Raw genomic sequence first — 8,605 nt, 5'->3', positions numbered from 1 at the left:
CTCTGTAGGAGGCCAGGATATTCACCGGGGATCAGGTATGTGCCACTAGGTTCCACAAGGTCCCTCAATTCACCCGCTCTGCCGGGACAAAGTTCAAATTTATGCGTCTTCGTGCGCGCTTCTTACGTAGGCGGACTTCCGCCGCTGAGGCTCCTGGGGGCTGTAGTCCTGCGCTCTGCGGCCGCGGTGTGGTGTTGTTGCGGCGGCGGCAGGAGAGCTCTGTAGGAGGCCAGGATATTCACCGGGGATCAGGTATGTGCCACTAGGTTCCACAAGGTCCCTCAATTCACCCGCTCTGCCGGGACAAAGTTCAAATTTATGCGCCTTCGTGCGCGCTTCTTACGTAGGCGGACTTCCGCCGCTGAGGCTCCTGGGGGCTGTAGTCCTGCGCTCTGCGGCCGCGGTGTGGTGTTGTTGCGGCGGCGGGAGAGCTCTGTAGGAGGCCAGGATATTCACCGGGGATCAGGTATGTGCCACTAGGTTCCACAAGGTCCCTCAATTCACCCGCTCTGCCGGGACAAAGTTCAAATTTATGCGCCTTCGTGCGCGCTTCTTACGTAGGCGGACTTCCGCCGCTGAGGCTCCTGGGGGCTGTAGTCCTGCGCTCTGCGGCCGCGGTGTGGTGTTGTTGCGGCGGCGGCAGGAGAGCTCTGTAGGAGGCCAGGATATTCACCGGGGATCAGGTATGTGCCACTAGGTTCCACAAGGTCCCTCAATTCACCCGCTCTGCCGGGACAAAGTTCAAATTTATGCGCCTTCGTGCGCGCTTCTTACGTAGGCGGACTTCCGCCGCTGAGGCTCCTAGGGGCTGTAGTCCTGCGCTCTGCGGCCGCGGTGTGGTGTTGTTGCGGCGGCGGCAGGAGAGCTCTGTAGGAGGCCAGGATATTCACCGGGGATCAGGTATGTGCCACTAGGTTCCACAAGGTCCCTCAATTCACCCGCTCTGCCGGGACAAAGTTCAAATTTATGCGCCTTCGTGCGCGCTTCTTACGTAGGCGGACTTCCGCCGCTGAGGCTCCTGGGGGCTGTAGTCCTGCGCTCTGCGGCCGCGGTGTGGTGTTGTTGCGGCGGCGGCAGGAGAGCTCTGTAGGAGGCCAGGATATTCACCAGGGATCAGGTATGTGCCACTAGGTTCCACAAGGTCACTCAGTAGAGTGGTCTGGTGGACTGGTCATGAAGGCTGAACCCAGTTCCCCAGTTCCAAATTCGACAGCTGGTCATAGTGCCACATCCTCTCCCCCACTGAACACCATACTGCCCCACTGAGAGAAACTTGCACTGCCTTCAGCTACAACTTAATTGTGCCCACTATAAACACTTGGATGTGGCTCAATTCAAATTATGCACTTGATAAGAGTAATATGCTGCCTAAAAACAAAAAGTAAAAGCAAACACTCATAGGGAATGCAAGATTAAGTAAAGCATGTGAAATGCAAGCAGAAACAACATGGTTACCTTAACGATCTCTCACTCACTATTCAGAAATCAGCGAGTGGTTTTACCTGAAAAGTTAAGGACATGTCTACAGGGCCCTGAAGGGAACCGTTTCAATGTCCATTGCTTATATCCTTAATAAACGTAAGCAGTATGGTTTAAAAAGACCACATCCATAAACAGAGCCATGGTACACATTTTGTTTTCCAATCCATCCATCAACCAGGTATTGCAGTACCTCCAGGAATGGTGCACTTCCCCACCTGGGGACAACAATGCTGTTCAAAGAAAGACGAGAAAACAAAAGTAGCGCTTCACTGCAAAGTCTGTAAAGTGAGGCTGATGTGTTTGGATGTGAATAAAACCAATCTGGCCACTTTGCAACCACTCTGTCTTGCTTTATTTAGTTATGTATTTATTTTTCATATTTAAAACCTTTTATTTCTCTCCATCCCGCTGCACTTTGGAATAGAAAAATGTCAGAAAAAGGGCATTTTCCGCAAGAGTGTTTTTCTTTTATGGATCCATTTCACAGGGAAGCAACTAAATGAAAGAAGGAAAGAGGTTGTGAACCGTTTCTTCAAGTTACGGTTTTCAGTAAGTGAGGAGCAAGACAGAAAGAGGGGGAATAATAGGAAGAGAGTGGGGGGGGGGGGACAGCTGCAAGCACAAAAAAGAAGAGGACATTGCCCGAGACCTATTCCTTCTCTGCCCGTCCCCGAACGTCCACGAAAGCAAGCCGAGCCTTATCTGAATGCCTTTGTCCGCCCCCAAAATAGTGCCGCCTGGCGTGGACCGCCCCCACCGCCCCCCCCTAGCTACGCCACTGGTTCTCATTTACCTTGCATCAGGGCCACTGGAAATATGCGACAGGGAAGCACCAAATAAGGATGCAAGAAATGATGTAGCACAGTTCAGCACCTTTTTATAGCATTACTTCTTTTTTTTAACCCAGGTCTTGGCAAGGTTTCAACTCATTAGTACCCGTTTAACAATCAAATTCAGAAATAAGCAACTGAAAGATGACCAGCTAACCTTTGCAAACGGACTGCCACTGCGCGCAAACACGTCCCCACGCCTTAGTCTTGGTCCATTTAAGCTAAAAACAAAGTTTTTGTTAGATTACACAGCAGATTATGTGGCAAATGCAGCAAATCCATAATTATGTAAAAAAAAATCTGTAGCATCGCTTAATTCCAGTGGCCCTGCCTTACGTGCAGATCCTCATATACATTACATGCTGGATCATATACTGTACGTGCCAGGTCCTCATATACCTTACGTTCAGGGTCCTCATATACATTGCATGCAGGGTCACCATATACCTTACATGCAGGGTCACCATATACCTTATGTGCTGGGTTACCATACCCCTTAACTGCAGGGTCCTCATATTTTAAAAGCAAGGTCTCCATATATTACATTCAGGGTGGTCGCCTTACAACAGGGGTCGTCAGATACCTTACATCCAGGGTCACCATATACCTTATGTGCAGGGTCACCATATACCTTACATGCAGGGTCACCATATACCTTACATGCAGGGTCACCATATACCTTACATGCAGGGTCACCATATACCTTACGTTCAGGGTCCTCATATACCTTACGTTCAGGGTCCTCATATACCTTACGTTCAGGGTCCTCATATACCTTACGTTCAGGATCCTCATATACCTTACGTTCAGGATCCTCATATACCTTACGTTCAGGATCCTCATATACCTTACATGCAGGGTCACCATATACCTTATGTGCTGGGTTACCATACACCTTAACTGCAGGGTCCTCATATTTTACAAGCAAGGTCTCCATATAGTACATTCAGGGTGGTCACCTTACAACAAGGGTCGTCATACACCTTACATTCAGGGTCACCATATACCTTACCTGCAGGGTCCACATGTACTTTACGTAAATCTAATTCCAGAGGATGCGCAGTACAAGCAGTTAAACCCTGGTTTCTTGTTCTTGCACAGCTGCAGCTGACGCCCATCAGTTTATGGGTGCCCATGAAGCCAGGGCCTTTCATTGAGGTCCTACTAGAGATGTGTGCGCTCTGCTGTAGTGTGTACTAGAGTGCATGGATCCTTCCTAAGTACAATGAAAAGGTCCCCCACCCTGCCTTGGAGGAAGCATGCGAGACAATTCAGAGTCCATCGTGGAGGCAGAAGCACTCGCCACGTCAGCTTCCTAGGAGCCAGGGGTTCCGATGACAGTCCAAGCCTTGAGTAGAGACGCAGAGCAGACAATGGGCCCGGAGGCGATACTACTCCTGAATCACTGGGGGAATAATGGGCGGCAGTCAGCTGCCCCTACTTCAAGCTGAGAACTGGCAGCAGTTGAGTTGACTGTTTTTGTTGACTGGGGTATTTTAGGTGGGAGTGTGCAACCCTGCCGCATAATTTGACTGTCTCCTGCCACATAATTCCAGTTGCCCTGGTTATAGTGGGTGATGAGCCCAGACTGCGCTCTTGTACCTGGGTCCTGGACGGCGATGGCCTGGCTGTATCAAGCTCATGGGTTAGTGGATGGTGAGGCCAAGCTGCACGAGGGGTCCTGGGTGCTAGTGAGCCACACTGTGCTGCTGACCAAGGGCGCTACTGGGCAGTGGGGCTGGGTGCTAATGACTGCTGGGCCTAGACTGCGCTTAAAGGCGTGGGTGCTAGACGGTGGTGGGGCTTGGCACCGGTGGGTGGGTGTGCCAGACTGCACTCAACCCCTAGGGTCCCAATGGGCGGCAGAGGGTGACTGCTAATGCCCTGGGCACCACTAGCGGGTACTGGGGTCAGACTGGCAACTCCCTGGAGGGTGAAGGGCAAATGAGCGTTAAGACCTTAGCCCATCGCCAGGAAACCCCATTTTCAAGAAGCCCCCCCCCCATCCCCTCTTTTTGATGAGTGACTGCCATGCTACGACCAGCCAACCTGTCACGCAAGGCTCAGACACCTCTTTTCAAAACCTCAGTTTAAGGCCATAAACGCCGCAGCTCCCGCCCCCACCGGAAGCGAAGTGCAAGAGAATGGATTCTGTACAAGAGTGGGAGACAAGGGAGTTGTGCATCTTTTAACGTAATATACGTAGCCTATAGTGTGTTTCGCCTCCACTTAGTGGCTTGAAATATTCACATTTTAATGGAGAGCTCGTGCCATGATTACGTTTTGCACGACTTGACGCATGCGATGCAGGTCACATGTTCAAGGCCAGAAAGACTCGGCTCCACTTTGAACGACTTGGAGGAGAGTTGAATAACAACGAAAAATGACAGTAAAATTATAGTATATACAGCGCCTGAGGTACCATACAGCGCTAGGATGCCACGCTAATGGCAAGCTACATGCCATACGAATGGAAGAGGTACAGCATAACAACAAAATATTTAATTGTTTCCATTTAATCTCCGATTTGAAGATTTCCCAAGCCCACCCCCAATAAAATGTTTCCAACTTAAATGGTGTAGCTGGGCGCCTTGAGCGCCAAAGGGCAGAACTGGTATCCAGCGGCTGAGTTGGCATTGGATATGCCAATGACCACAACTGTGCCCCTCAGGCCGCCGTGTCTCGGTATCACTGCACCTGCTGCTCCATTGATGCATACGCCTTGATCTTTACTGTGAACCATGCCTATGCTGTCCATCGGATCCCTGTTTTCACGTTTAGGTGCGGCTTTGCGTCCCCTCCAAACCCTTAAACCCTTCAAACCCACCAGGGAAAGCCCGTCCAGTTCAGGAAGACTCGGGGTTATCCGTGTGAGCCGTGTTTAGGGTCACTGCATTCCCAAACGCGCACCAGGGTCCCCTGCCCGCGTAAGGTGCGCGCATCCGGGCGGCATCTCCCTGAACTGTAAGCGGTCTCCGAAGTTAGCCAAGAGTCCGGACCCGGGAGACCCCCGTGAATGCCGGGAGACTCGCCTCGGCGTGCATTATAGGCAGAGAAAAGGACTTCTGTCTGAGAACTCAATGTGTAAGTGAGGGTGTGCCTTCTAAAGTGCCACGGCGTGAAAGCATAGTCAATGTGTCCTCTTGCATAACAAGATCCCACCGCCCAACCCCCTCCCTCTGACCAGCAAAACATTTACAGAAATTCTTTTCCGGAGCCAAAACCTCCGTGGCTGCTCGACAAACTCCCCTGCTCGAGATTAAACCAACATAACAGAAAAGTCAGTAGCAAATGTACATAAAGCCCCAAACAGAAAGATGTTTCGTCATCGTTAGATTCTGCAGCCGTGCACCTTCAGGGCGCTTTAGATGAAGTGTGTATCTATTGTCCGACTAAACAGTACTTGTTTTATAGCGCTAGGAAAGGCTTGGTTCGCGGAGCACGGATTTACCCCTTCTGCTTGCAGCCCACATACAGATAGATTCCTGTAACTGGCGCATTACCCTACTGAACTATCCAGGGGGTATGCCAGCGTAAAGACTAAAGCGCCCGCAAGCAAGCTCAAGGAAAAAGAGAACAGAACTCAACACAGTGTTTGAAAATAGAAAGTAACCCTTCCCTGTCACACAATTTAAACGCAGAGCTCCAAACGTGAGCTTTTCTGGGATATAATCAGTATCCGAGGGAAGGAAACAGTTAAAACATTTTAGCCAACATAGCATCAACATTTATAGCATAGCCCAGCGCGCCTCTTAGCGGCCGAGTGGATGCACTGCAGCCTGGCGCACAGGCAGGGAGAATGAGCCAGCAGAAATCCAGGTTAGGAGCCCGCGCTCACATGCAAATCTCGTTGGCGGAAAAACACAGACAGCTGCTTTAACGCCGCAGACCTGCAAGGCCCCTCTTAAGAACTCCAAGGTCACAGAGCAAGGTCTGCTGGTGAATATGAGGCAGACCTCTGTGACGAGTCTAACGCCATTATTGTGGACTGCGAGTCGTGCGCGTATATGTAGCAGGTGCAACAACCAACCGTGCTCTCTGTAGAATGAGTTTTTGCAGCTATTTGTTGCATGACGTGCACTTTCTGTTTTACCTTACACTTCTGTGTGCTTATCCGGCGCGTCACCCCATGGTCTGCTGCATTTGTAGGCAGATTTGGGGATTCTTTCAGTCAGGAGTGGGGGAATGGAAGGGGTTGGTGAGACATGGCCTCCCCATCTCGGCCTGGAATCTTTTGAACATAATGTTGGGGCGGCTTGTCCAGTCTCTCCCTTGCCATGGTTTAGAGATTGGCATTTTTATTTCAACAGGGAGAGAGCAGCACAGGTGGCCGCGCGGGCACGGCGCGCACCCCGCGCCTTGTTTAACACGATTGCTCGTTACATCTGTGCGCGCTACACCAAAGCGACCGGCAGCCCCGGTCTGCCTGGATCCCAGCCCCCGGACCCTGATGGGTGCTTACGGGACACAGTACATCACGCTGGGGGTTGGTGCGAGGGGAGCCTGTGTAAAAGGTTTGCGGTAGTACTGGCACCTGGAGGTTTGCTGATCCCATGCTGGCGGGGAATGGGGGGGGGGGGGGGGGGGGGAGGAGCTCGCGGTTGGCCTGCATCCTCAAGCTGCAGAGATTGAAAACATGCATTATGTATGGGCTGGGTGATTGACCAGGCGTGGGTTTTAACCCTTCATTCAATGCCGTGGTTATATCATACCGCACCGGGAACTTGAGCTGTGTCAGTTATCAGAGACGGAATTAGTGGCACGCAAGGAAGCTCACTACACGTTTAGAAAGGCGCATAGAAGTGCCTACCCTAGCAGTTTTAGGCGCTATACAATTTCATGACACACAAGCATGGTAACACTGACAGCATGGAGCTGAAAACAACAGTTTGAGTGAGACGTAGCCGGGGTCACGACCTTAACCCCCGCCACCCCCATATAGAAACAGATAAAAGTAGACCAAAGGGGTGGGGGGGCGGTATTCGCCCCCCAAGCTGTAAAATGATATATTTGATGTGCGGATTTCATCCAGCATTGCCCCTATCCATCGAAATGCAGGGGACACGACGTGGGCAGACTTTACACCCAGCTAAAAGACATGGGGCAGGCTTCACGCCCCAGCGGAAAGTGTGGGACAGAAGGAGGTGCAGGGTTCAAACCCCAGCAGAAAAACACTGGGTGGGGTGTCAGCACGGGCTTTACTTCCTCGCTGAAATACGCGGGCAGAATGGAGGTACTGAGGTGCACCCTTCAGGCTCCTAAAGACGTCACCGCGTCGCTGAAAGGAAGCGCGGGATGAGGAGCAAGCTTCCTCGCCCCGCCGAAGGGGTACGGTAGAAGAATGCACGGCGTTCGCCTCCCAGATGACATTTGGCGGAAAGATCTTAGCGTTTCAAAGCCCAGGTCAGAGGCACGACGAGATGCATGAGTTGCCCCCCCCCCCCCCCGCCCCCCCCCCGCCGCCCCCCGACGGGGCGCAGGTGAAAACGCAGCTGACAGAAATTTGCTAGCTTCATCTCACAAGTGAAGATGAGGTGCAGGTGACAGACGTTGGCAGAACGAGGTGCAAGCTTCATCTCACAGGTGAAAGGAAGTGGCATGATGAGTTGTAACCGCCATCTCACGTGTGAAAGCATGGTACTGGGCGGAAATGTTTTGAGAAAAGTTCAAAAGAGGAAAACGTGGACAGGGGGGGTGAAAGCACGACCCGAGCGCCTCACTGCCCAGGGAAGCGTGTCCTCTTCCAACTCCCCTTACTGTAGGCAACCCGCACTGCACACCGCCGCCACTGCACGGCAGAAAGTCCGAGTTAATTGTGTCTGCCGCCTCCCCACCCCCAGCTGCGGATACTTTGTTGCATACTTTTATCGGACTAGTCTGACAGACTCAAGTACCCCTTTCACGTGCAACCTGTTACACTGGTTACACCCCCCCCCCCCCCACACACACACACACACCCTCACTCTTTTGAAGCTCGGGCTACTGCCATCTTCCCTTTCTCCCGATCTGCTGAAGCACAGTGCCTCACAGAGCCACGTTTTCCCTCTTGCAGCATTCATACCTGGCCCAGAGAAGCTGCCCCCAACTATTCCAGAATGAAACATGTTAGCTGCAAGACCCATTTTTCTTCCGAGTCTCTGTACCCCTACAACCTTCCTTTCGCCTGAAGCATTTAGGGCGCTCCCACCTTGCACGCTCCTTAATGAATATTGACACCTGCGGGTTCCCTTTCTCCTGCACTCTATATGCGAACACGTTGCTATTGCAAGCTTCCTTTTCTTTGCACTCGCTAG

This window comes from Triturus cristatus, chromosome 3_2 (assembly GCF_964204655.1).
Source record: "Triturus cristatus chromosome 3_2, aTriCri1.1, whole genome shotgun sequence".
NCBI classification, from domain to species: Eukaryota; Metazoa; Chordata; class Amphibia; order Caudata; family Salamandridae; genus Triturus; species Triturus cristatus.
The sequence above is the reverse complement of the archived record's forward strand: the minus strand, read 5'-3'. Positions refer to the sequence as shown.